This window comes from Falco peregrinus, chromosome 2 (genome assembly GCF_023634155.1).
Source record: "Falco peregrinus isolate bFalPer1 chromosome 2, bFalPer1.pri, whole genome shotgun sequence".
Classification (NCBI taxonomy): domain Eukaryota; kingdom Metazoa; phylum Chordata; class Aves; order Falconiformes; family Falconidae; genus Falco; species Falco peregrinus.
The window spans coordinates 85689036-85701268 of NC_073722.1; positions in this window are offsets into that span (position 1 = coordinate 85689036).

Sequence of the window (12233 nt, forward strand, 5' to 3'; positions counted from 1 at the left end):
TGTTTAACCACAGAGGTACATTCCACAGTGGCTTCCCGAAGCCACTTAGCTTTATGTGCCTGATGCAGGGTTCACTGAACCAAGAAAGTCGTTGCACTCACTCCCCGAGCTCTGGCACTGTATCCTTTGGCACTCACACAGCATCACGGAAAATCAGTGCCCCAGATCACCAGGCAAGACCCATCTGAACAGCTTTTACCCTTCTCCCACTCAACTGGCAAAAGAGAAGTCCATTGACCATTGGGCACTGCTGTAAATCAGACACGCAGAAGATCATGTGCATGAGCTGGGTAATTCAACACCAAATCTGTACATGTTTTGAATGTTGCTAAAATGCAAAAAACAGCAGCATGATTATCAAGCACATAAAGGACACACAACCTCCTACACTGGAGGAAAGGCTTCCTTTGAGCATACATTTTGCACAGACCCATTGTGTGGGCTTTGTATCTCTCCCCAGATCATCCATCATTGGCCAGAGACGAGGAAAGGCAGACAGGAATTGCTATATCAAAACACTCCAATAGTTATTCCAACTATTTCAAAAACAGTTACTTCAGCTCAGAGCCTAACACGCAATTTTGTTGTTGTGGCAGCCAGCCTGAAAGTGGAAGAGTGTTAATAGCAAAAATAAAGTGTGAACCAAAACTTATTAAGCCCTGTGATATGTTAAAAATAATAACAAAAGAAATCTGAGACCAAACGCCATTTCCCTTCAAAGAGAGATAAAATTAAAAATGACTCAGCAACTATGAGTCAGGACAGGAAACTTGTCACAGAGCCAGCGATTGTAGCTCCAGTGGAAATGGGCATGAGGGCTCCAAAGTGCTGCTGCTGGCACATTCATCGTCACCAACGCTGCCAAACGCGGCACGTGACCTGTCTGCAGAGCCGCACAGGACGAGCTCACCATAAAGAACTCAAGAAAGTCAGATGTTCCTCCAAATGAGTTATGAAAAAATGTAACTGTGTGAACAAACTGCAAAAATAAAGCGGGTTAAGGCAGCACAGCTGGGGCTCTTGCAGGTCACACAGTTAAACTGAAAAAGAGCAAGAGTGGGGGGCAGAGCTTTCTTCACAGGGGTTGTGCTGAAAGGCTGGGCCATTACCTGCTCCTGGTGCAGATGCTGAGCTCGGAGCAGTGCTTTCCTCCTGCCCACCCAGACGGCTAAGGCGATGATACAGAGCAACTCTCCCCAAATGGTAGGCAAAGGGTGCCCTGAGCTTTCTAGTCCTTCTGAACACAAAAGGACCTGAACTGCAGGACATGTCACCTGGGACCGAGTCATCCCAGCTCTCTTTCAGCACAGCCATGGCTTGGGACTGCCACAAAGCTCATAAACCAGGGCTAGGAGAAGCCCCAACATGCACCAGAGCTCAGGGTACCCCAGTGCAGCTCAGACCCAGACACTCCCCCAGTACCCCCCTCCTGCTCCCCACAGCACCGAGAGCAGGAGGTCCTTACTGCCTCTGCATCTGGGTGGCACTCCATGCCTGGGACCAGGGGAAATCTCCACTGGAGTTTTGCTCTGCAACCCTCAGCTGATGTCCAAGCTGCTCATTAAGCACATCATGGGAAGCTGAGCTGTACAGGGGGAAGCTACTTCCAGTGTCAATCACCAGGACTAAGTCAAGCCAGCAGCTGGGCTTCCACCCACAGACATCCTGGGCAAAGTGTTCAGGCCTCATGATCCTCACTCACTAAAAATCATGGGATCCAAACTGGGAAAGGCTGGCAGGTGAACTCATGAGTGGTTAGCAAGCCCTGCACTGTTCTTTTGGAGAAAGAGCCAGGAGATCACTGTCTAGATAGACAAATTCATAAAGTTTTACTACAGAGATCATATAAGCCCTGCAACCTTTAATAAAGCAATTGTAATTACAGAGGATTATTATTTTTTAAATCAAGCGTTTCAAGTACCAGGTATATAAAAACACAGTTGCACAAGCTGCCAAAAAGGAATCAAGCAAAATATGTAACTCTCCCAGTAATTAACATTCATTAGGGGTAATTTGCATGCAATCCCTCATCAGATCTAGAAATGCCAACCCTGACGAACTGCCCAGTTTGTCCTTTGGGCATACTAGCCTTGCTCACATCCTGTCAGACCTTATATCTGAAGACCTCAGAACACCAGCAGGAAGGCAAGGAACTTGCCACCACAGGAGGGTTCTTACCGAGCGTGTAGCAAACTGCTTGCAGAGCGCAGCAGCAGAAGCTGCAAAGCAAAGCCTGTACCCAAGATCTATTAATTAGCTGATACATCATGAGTGTATTCTCATCTTTCTTTTCTCCTCAAAGGTGGTCCAGATCATCCCTCTGTCAAGTCCTCCCAGGAAGCAAAGCCTCTCTCACAGGATTTCCCTGCTGCCTCCCGGGCAGCTTCCCACGGCCTCAGCCCTCTGTGTCCCGCTGGGAGCATCGCCGCCCCCAGAGCTCCGGCCCTGCAGAGGGTCACAGCATGGCTGCTGGGGTCCCTCCGGGAGCAAAGCCAGAAGCCCTGTGTGGGATCCAACCTGGCAGGGGCAACCCGTGGGCAGAACCGCCCCTCACCCGAGCGGGAGAGGTCCATCGCAGACAACTACTTCTACCAGTGCCCTAGAAAAGCTCTTTGGGGTTGTGTAACGGATACTCAAATACCAGGGAGATGAAATCCATCTGCAAGTGTTTCTCATGGAAGAACTGTGCTATAGAAATTCTACATACTGCTTCTAGCCAAAAGTGTTATTTTGCATGGGCTGCACCACATGGATATTTTTATTACTACACTTCATAAAATATTTCTGAAGTTTCCTGGAAGGTACTGTTTCACATGCCACCAACAAACACAACGTTTGCTCCAAGCGACTCCTGACATACATGCAGAGGAGGAGAAAATTTAAAAAAAAAATAAAATCACCCAAAGCCTTTTCAAAAGCCGTATCTTCCATGCATTGCAGAGATGCCATGGCTTGTGATGGATGGGGCCATCACTGGAGTCTGAATCATGCAGGGCTTTCCCAGTAAACCACATGCTCCCTTCCATTAAGGGGGTTTCTTGATGTCACAAACAACATAGGACAGTTTCCTACATAAGCTTCTAGCTACGCCTTGCCAGAAACTGTCCCCTCTGCTACCTGCTGTCTCCCACCTGCAGTCATTCTGTCACTCTTGTAGCCAAAGTGGAACCAGAAAGAACTCTCCAGGTGGGAAAAAACCAACACTCCAATGTGCTGGCCAAAGTCCTCATGAGCAGTCAGCCCCCTCTACTCACACTTCTCCTCACCCTGTGACTTTCACTTCTAGCCCCACAACAGTTGTACATCAGCAGCACAGAAAGACCCCCACCACCTGAGCCCCCACACATTTGTTCCAGCCCAGCCTCCTTGCACAGCCGTTTCTCACCAACGTGGTTTCACATCCTGGATCTCTCCACAGCATTTTCAGCAATAGCATTTGTGTCCCAGCTCCAGACCTGGAGCACTGCTGCTCCATGCCGCGCCGCACCAGCAAGGATCAGCAGTGGCAGGGTTATCCCAGTTTCTGATGGTGGAGGAAATGCACTTTAAAAAAAAAGCAGTATTTTAAATAAATGCAGAGCAATTGTTCTGCTCAGAAGTGCTGCTATTAGGCAGCAGCTTGAAGAAAAAAATGTTTTTTCACCAGACATTGTTAAGTGATGCTTGTTTATTCACTGATTTCTTAGTGACTATCAGCTTGGCATGGGTTAGCAAGGCACATCAGAGTTCTGAAAAATTACTTTTAAGTCTCCTAGTGTGACAAAATAATAGCTGGCTAACACCACAATGACTTTTAAACCACACTTAACAGGGGATATTAATCAAGATATTCCCCAACTTCTAACTTACCGATATTGATTATATCTGTGTAATGAGGATGGATAGGATTTCAATTTGAGACTTAACCCCATTGCTGAAATAATTGATTGGAGATGAAAACACTTCCCCAATTCAGTTACCTTTTGGATCTTTAGAAATGTTGGCTTTGAAACATGTTAACAGATTACTGAGATCTCAAAAGATAGCATCCCAAATTCCTCCTTCAGGTTTCAGTGTAGCAGGCATTTCCTCAATGATTCCTTTCCAGATTATTACAAGGGTCTCACACATAAAAGTATGGATCAAATACCTAAGTCTAAGAAGTTGGTAATTTTGTGAACCCTAATTGAAATTTTTACCAGTTACAAAAAAAATAAATTTGAGAGACTTCAGATAAGCTCTAACTATGTGGAAGAAAAATAATCTACAGTTACTGTATTTCCTTAGGAGCCAAAGAAAGGCTAGAAGAAACCAGAGTGAAAAGAAGTAATTATCATAGGCACAGGCATGCAAAATTTCTTTAGTCTGTTATTAAATGATTACTTCATTTGGATCTTTATGATGTCATAAAACAAATTACTAGGAGGACAGGGTCATTGTCCCGTTGTTGCCGGGTAGTGCCGCCAGCACAGTTAATAACTCCTGCATGGATTCAAATGCAGATACTGGAAAAGAGGAGACTTATCTTTGCAAGTGTAGAAATTGGGGGGAACAAAAAAAGTGCTTATCCGTGTCTCTGAAATAGAAGCACAGATTTATCAAGCCCTTCTCCTAAGAACACATTTGCCAGAGAGCCATAATGCCTTGAGATTAATTATTCTGAATAAAAATCATGGAGGATGACACTAAGCAGTATTGATTCCTTGCTCAGCTGCTGTCCTAGCCTTATTTGTTGCTCCTGCCTTGGATCCCTTTGCCTTTTCCTTTGCTCTACTTTCACCTGGAGTTCATCCACAAAACAGGAGAGCCTAAAACAACTTAGTTTCTAACTTCCTATTTTATCAGAGTTCCCTATAATCAAGAACTTAAAAATAGGATGTCCTCCAAAAACTAAGCTCACTTCCTCCTCTCCCTTTCCTGGTCCAACAGGGGTGGTACAAACCAGTGACACGTGTTTGGGAAAGCAGGGCCAGAAGCGCCATAATTTTCCATTCAAAACTAACCAGTCTGGGGTTTATAGATATATTTTTTTTTTCTTAGTTTGTTTTGTTTAAGTAGTTCCCCAAAGGCTCGGCCAATATTTAGGGGAGGAGGGAATACATCCTGAGGAGGGAGGCATTTAAGATAAGAGCAAAGATTTGTGCAGCTTTTTTTGCTCAAAACTTTGCATACGCAATCAGTAGCCAGGGGATAATTTATTGACAAAATTTGTGGCAGATCAGACAAGGTGTTTGTGAGATATGGGACTTTGAAAAATGAGGTGCAATTCAGCCTTTGAAATATTCCTCTAACAATTTATCGTAGAGCTGTATCTCAAAACCTACTTGGCCTAGAAACTTCCAAGTTTGTTTTATTCAAGAGTCCTTGGCTAGATTCAGTGCACAGGAATACTTCAGATAAGGTCAAAGTCTTATTTACTCTACTCTCCCCCCTCCCCAATTTTATTTTATTTTTTTTCTCCTTCCTTAAGCCATCAAACATTTCTTCAGTCTGGAAGAAGACTGTAAGAGAGTCTTTGTCAGGGGTTAGCTGCTCTGAGGGGATGTGGACACAGATATGCTAGCAAAGCTCAATTAGCTTGACTTCCAGAAGATTAATACTTGCTCCCCAGCTAGTCTCTGGGCTCAGCACACACCAGCACTCCACTCAGCCCTCCCCGAGCATCAGATGCCAGCACAGGCCGATTTCGCAGGTCTGTGAGCCAAGCTCACCCCACCGAGCGCACCCCAGCCCAGCAGCAGCCTGCCTGCGCACCCACGGCGGGGCGGCTCTCCAGCGCCAGCGCAGGAGATTCCCAGGCAGATCTCATGGCATGACAAGGGAAAGAAGAAAATCCTTGGGTGCAACATTTGGAATCCAGGGTTTCTAGGCGCCTCATGCCTCAAATGCTCGACTCCAGCTTCACCTTGGCAGCGCCCCAGCTGCAGCCAGCAGCAAGCCTGCCACAGCCAGCCTTCGGGGGGCTTTGCTACCCCAGACACTCGGGTCACATCCAGGGTGTGCCTGGGGAGGAAACTTCACCAGCACAGACAGACAGTGTCAGTTTAGCCACACGGTTACACAGTGGGGCAGGTTTCACCCAGAGCAGGAAAGGAAGCTGAGAGTAGAGTTTCTAGAGTTTCATTTCATTGGAACTATTTTTAGAAGAACAAAAATACAAAGCCTGCAACTGCTGAAAGCATAACTTCATCCCAGGCCTATGGATGTTAATTTAGCTTGTTACAGTCTTTTGGAAAAAAAAAAAAAAAAGAGAGAACGCAGAAATTCTACAAATGCTCCTCATGGCACAACTTCTCTACTTAACCTCTAACATTCTGACAGACACCTTATCTCAGCTCACCTCTGGTATCAGCAGCGCTGGTTTCTGGCAGATAAAAAGGCACTCAGGCTCCTGGAGGCAGGGTACCAAAATGAGGAGACAGCCATCAACAGCCTCTTGGTACATCAGAGGATATCACGCAGCTTTCCCAGCCAATGCTCTGGGCTGAGATCCAAGGCTTCAGGCTCCTCACCACTAGCTCAAGGGACAGAAACCAGAACACCCCCTCCAGCCCCCTTTATCACTCCCAGAAGTCCTTTGCCTGCCACACCTGCCCCTGGTCTCTTATTTGCTCTGGACCAGCACTGGCTGTAAATTGCCCTCCATGGCAGATGGATCCAATTTCTTTTGACCTTACAATTTCAAATAATCAGGTAGGCTTTTCACCTGCCAGCTACCTTGACAAGCAAATTGATTTTGCAAACAGGAAAAAAAACCCAGCAGGGAGGAGGGGAAGAGAGTGGAAGGGGTGAGGGTGAGGAATGACAAGCCTTTTCCTATCTTGCCCCAGGTGAGTGTTGCAAATTGGCAGCAGCAGTAAGGGAGTCACCCAGGGTTACCATGCAATGATTTGAGTATTAACAAGCATCCTTGCATTGTTTTCATCCATAATGTATAATTAACCCCTTGGAGCCAATGAGTCTGGCAGTGTCATTGTTAGGGTTGATGTACAAGGCGGCATGGCATGTTACACTGGGAATTCCTAACAGCCCACCATCAAAGGTTTAATCATATGCAATTTATGCCTTCACAGTTTATTATATATTGGAGCTTGCTGGAACCTCTCCTTTTATCGTGCACCAACATGCAACAAATCTGTGTAATCTCCACTTGAGTGCATTGTCTCGTAAGTGCCCTTTCCCCATAGAAAAAAAGCAGTAACAAGATATTTTTAAACAGTCTAGACTGTAAATTGAATAGGAGGAGGCGGAGGCTGAGAATGAAAGATATGGATGTAGCTCCTTTAATATAGGACAGCACATATACATAACTTTAAGTCTTGTGGCCGTTTTGGAGCAGCCAGAAGGAAACCTGAATGGAGAGGTTTAACTTTTCTGGGCTCTAAAATGCTCTGTTAAAGATTTATATATTAATTTTCCCAGATGCTCTTACTTAATACCCAGTATACGCCTTGTGCCAGCAGGTAAATAGATTAGCTACCAGCAGAGAGTCGTGCATTAAGGCAGAACTGGGCAGCAGCAGGTTGTCGAAGGGAACTGCTGGGACTCCGCTGTGTCACTGACGGTGCCAGCTCCGAGCTGCGGTGCCGCAGGGCTGAGCGCTGCACCCCTGCCCCACATGCCTGCCCCGCATGCCTGCCCCAGCACTCCCTCCCAGCCTCCGGCAGGTCTGGCAGGAATTGGGTTCTGTTGGTTCATTGACGACGTTTTTGCCTCAGCTGTATTGAACGGGCACATACACATTTCAGCTGGTCTGCAGGCAGGACAAGTAGCTTCTGGCCCGGCTCCAGCCCCAGCTCTGCACAGGGCCAGCCCCATGCACAAGACTGATGAGCTGGGCCTGGGGAAAGCCATGAGATCAGCCCAAACTTCTTTGTATTTGAAGAAACAAGAGATTTCAGCCATCAAGGGACATCACCCTCTGGCTCTTTTTTTGCACTGGTGCTAGTGATGGACCTTTAAAAGACAAGACAAACCCCCCCCACACACCCCCTAAAAAACAGGCGTCAAGATTTTCCCATAACAGCTAAGTCAAAAAGTTGGGATTCGAACATTGCAGAAGATCCCACAAAATCCCAGGCTGGTTAGCAGTGAATGGAGTGAAACTGAAATATCTTTAGTTCCAAATCCAAAAGTTAATCACCCAAAGTACTTACTGGTTTAGAACAGTCTGCTGAGACCCCTGCACCCAGGACAGCCCTGCCTGGGCCACGGAAAGCAGGAGGACGACAGGGAGGGAAAATGCAGTGTTGTGTTGCAGGTGAGGAACAAGACAATTAAGTGACTTGCTTTAAATTACTGGCAAGATTCAACAGCAATGGGGGCTGAATTTAGACCTCATAAACTGTCATCCAAGATCACTGTTATGGGTGTAAAGCTGGCACCCGGTGCCAGAGAAAAGTACAGGAAAGTCACCCAGGAGTCACGGCTCCCAGATAACGTATGCAAATAGATCTTCGTTGCATGAGGCAGCAGGGTGTTTTTCACATTATCACCTTTCCAAGGTAAGGTCTCAGTACAGCCAGGGATGCTTCCAAATAGAGAGGCTTTACTGACACCTGTTGTGCAGTGAGCACTGAGCGGGGAGTTTATCTTCGCGGTGGTGGCACGATGGGGGACAGGGACCAGGTTATCTCCATGCGGGCCTTGGAGTGACACCGCAGCTCCTCCAGCAACCACAGCAAAAAAGAGCAGGATCACATGGCACAACATCTGCTGCGGGAAATGTCTTCTCCAGGGATGACTCAGCTCTTCTGCTTGCCAATCTGCAGAGGAAAAGGATGACATTTCAGATTAAACCTCTTTAAGGTTAATATGTGGAGAAACTACCGATGTACCACGAACTATTCCCCATCACATGCTTGTCCTGAGCAGGTTAAGAGGAGTGCTCCTCTCTGGGGGCCCTTTGGTGTGGGTTGGACAAATGCCCCTCAGGAAAGGTCTGGGCATAAAATGACTCCTGTCTCAGAAGAGGGGGACAAGCCTCTCCAGGCTTCCTCCAACCTTGCTGCTCAGCAAAGGGACCCTAACACAGAGATGAAAGGACAAGTCCATCACAACCATCTCAAAAGACAGGGCTGAAAAAAGCAGCAACTGGCAAGAGACTGCCCTGGGGAGGTGGGTACAAACCCTGATGATCATTCATTTGGGATGGACGCTTTCTTCCTGAAGTCTGTTTTTATTTAAAAATAGAAGAAAAAAATCAGAGCTGGGCTAAGCATCCCAAAGGTGAAGACTTGCAAAATACTTCTCCAGCCTCTGTCCTATCCCATCTGCAGGGCTGACAGTGACTGCCCCAGTGTGGGGAGCACCGGAGGGATCATCCCTCAGATGAATCCTGAGGTAGCGAGCTGCTGTGCCCTGCAGCCCACTGAATTTTTGTCAGCCAGAGTAACAGTGCCCTGAAATCACGGAAAACCATCAACAGTGTTGAATGCTTGTGGTAAAAAAAAAAAAAAAAAAAAAAGTTGCAAAGAATCCAGCCAAACAGGCATATTGCTCAGTTCCCACTCAAACTCCATCTCACGCTTCCCTCCGGTAGGGCTGTGCATCATATCTTTAAGTCTTGTCTAACCACCTCCTTTCTTCCTGCAATATTGTGCTGCGGATGTCTGTGCCGTGCTACCCGGGCTTTTTCCCTGGTGGGTGGGAATGAATTATGTATTCATTGCTCTACAATGCACACTCTCACGGCAGAGGAAGCAGAGGTCACGGAGACATCATTTGCTGCTGCTAACCCTCAACTATGCTTTCACACTGGAAGGTGGGGTTCCAGCAAATATCCTCGCTTCCCATCCCAACGCGCCCTCCCGGCTGGATTTACATCAAAAAGCAAAAGCAAGAGGCTAAACCGCCTGATGTAATCAGGCAACAACTGTAAAAGGAGAAGCAGCAGTGGGCTGCTGGCGAGTGTTGGAATGCCATTCATCTCAGCTGGGGCTGTAAGCGAAGCCAGCTGCTGCTTACAGGTGGTCCGGAGGGGTTTGTGGGGACCAGCCCACCTCTCCAGCATTTTATCCACCAGGAGCTGGATCACAGCCTCAGCTCTCATCTTCTGCTCCACAGCCAAGTGTGAAGTCCTCATACCCCTCCTAGGATGGTCAGAAAATGGGGGGAGCTGCCGAGAGGTGGTGAAGAGCTTGGAACCGTGGCCGTGGTGCCTTGCCCTCACCAGCAGAGCACAGTGCCACTCACTGCAGGGCTCTCGTCCCCTCCCCTCCCCTGGCCACTCGTCCCAGGGTGCTGGGGAACACCAGCCTCTAGAAAACCCAGGTTCAGCACTAGGATTGTCCAGCAAAGAGCTGGCTGAGTTTTCATCATAGCATTATTGGTATGAATAAAGGCAATTTAAGAACATGGCAATTGCTTCAGGCAACAATCAGTCATTTTTCAGTGCGTGTTCACTTGCTTTCCCCATGATGGTAGGAATGGTCTAAACTTCTGGCCCAACACCTCCATCACACTTTGCCCTTCAATTCTCATTCTAAACCTGATAATTTAAGCTATTCCAGCAAGAAAGCCAAGAAGAAACCTTAGCTCATCCCTGTCCTAGGTGTAGTTAATTGCCTCTGAGAAGAGACAACCCCACAAAGAGAGAAAAGACAGAGTCTGTAAGCTAAAAGGCCTTATTCTGATTTTTGCAGGCTTCTCACACATACTTTTTCCACTCCTTTGAACAGCTACTGTCACATCAAAGTTCATAACATCAAAGTTCATAACAGAGCCATCCATGCAGGAGCTAATCATGCACATACCTCACAGCCAGGAAGTCATTTGGCTTTAACCTCTCCGTTCTGGGATCCGTGTTAACAAACTGCTCTTCCCAGATCATTCCTTGAATATCCGAGCTATCTCCCTTTACTGTGAGAAAGGCCACGGTTAGTCAAAGAGGTGCTGGGAGGGAGGAAGTCGTTAAATGGAACATTCGGAAAAGACCATATTGGGTCTAGGACTGGCAGGGCTGCTGTACCCTGGATGCTTTGGGTGCGCTGGCAGCACCGCAGGCACCCACCCGGAACCCAACCACCCCCCGCGCCTCGGCGGCGGGACTGGGACAGGGCGAAAGCGGCTTTTGTGGGTGTGATTCACTGTCTCCCCTTAAGCCTATTCTGCTGGCATCTGTTAAGAAATCACTGCACATTATTAAGATAGCTTTTAATTGGCATTAACTACATTACATAATTTTTTCATAGGCAAACCAGCTTTCTTTACAGCTGCATAATGTCAATAAATGTGGGACAAACCTCAGCCTCACATACATTCAGCTTAGGAAGAAGTGTGGCTTAAATTCGAAGTGTCCGTCATGCAGAAGGAGACCAGACAGGGAGACTGTACTTTTCCATCACATTCTGGCTGCTCCCTAAACGTGAGCACAATGTACAGACCTTCAGCTAAGCAGAGCACCTCCTAGCAAAGGGTATGGAAGCTATTAAAGTTTAAAATACAATCATGTGCATGAAAGAGAGGTCATTCCTTCACATTGCTTTGAGTTCAAGCAAAAGAAAAAAAGGGAAAGTGTCTCAGCTGATTAGAATAGGTCAATGGAAAAGGAATAGGAAACCAGGGAGGTGGGGGAGAGAACCCCAAATAACTTAAGATTGCACCAAATGTCACTTGGTGTCCTCACGATGTCCAGCACAAGGAGCTGACACATCACCTACCCTCTCCCATCCTCAGCTTACCCAGAGAAGCTGGGTTAAGGCACAGTGGGGTTACACACCAGCTTCGCACAGGGGTAAGGTTTTCCTCAGGAGTGTTGGCATTTCAAGGTGAAAAATGCAAGACAAGAAGCAGCTCACATGCAGATAACAACCCAGCGGCCAGGGGCCGACCTCTGTCCTTCCCCTGCACCGAGCTGCTGGCACAGGGTGCGGATGCACAGGGAAGGGGGACAGGACGGGAACCCCCCCCAGCCTTTGAGTGATGAAAGACAGGGGAGCAGAAGGATGAAATCCACCCCCAGCTGTTCCACATGTGTCGCTTGGATGGAGCAGGTCAGAAGAGGCAACCTGCTATGTTAATGCAAGCAGGACTAATGGTGATGGAGGTGAGGAGCAGCCTCACCCATGCCCCTCCCTCACCCTGCACCTCCACAAAACTTTTCAACAAAGACAGGCATGTTATATTTAACAGCAAAACTCCAGAGAAATGGGGGGGAATGGTGAACCATGGTTCTCCAGGAGCTTCAAGATCTACATGTATTTTCCGTAAAATAATTCATTCTTAACCTGAGTCTCTGTCAAGCTCCAATGTTG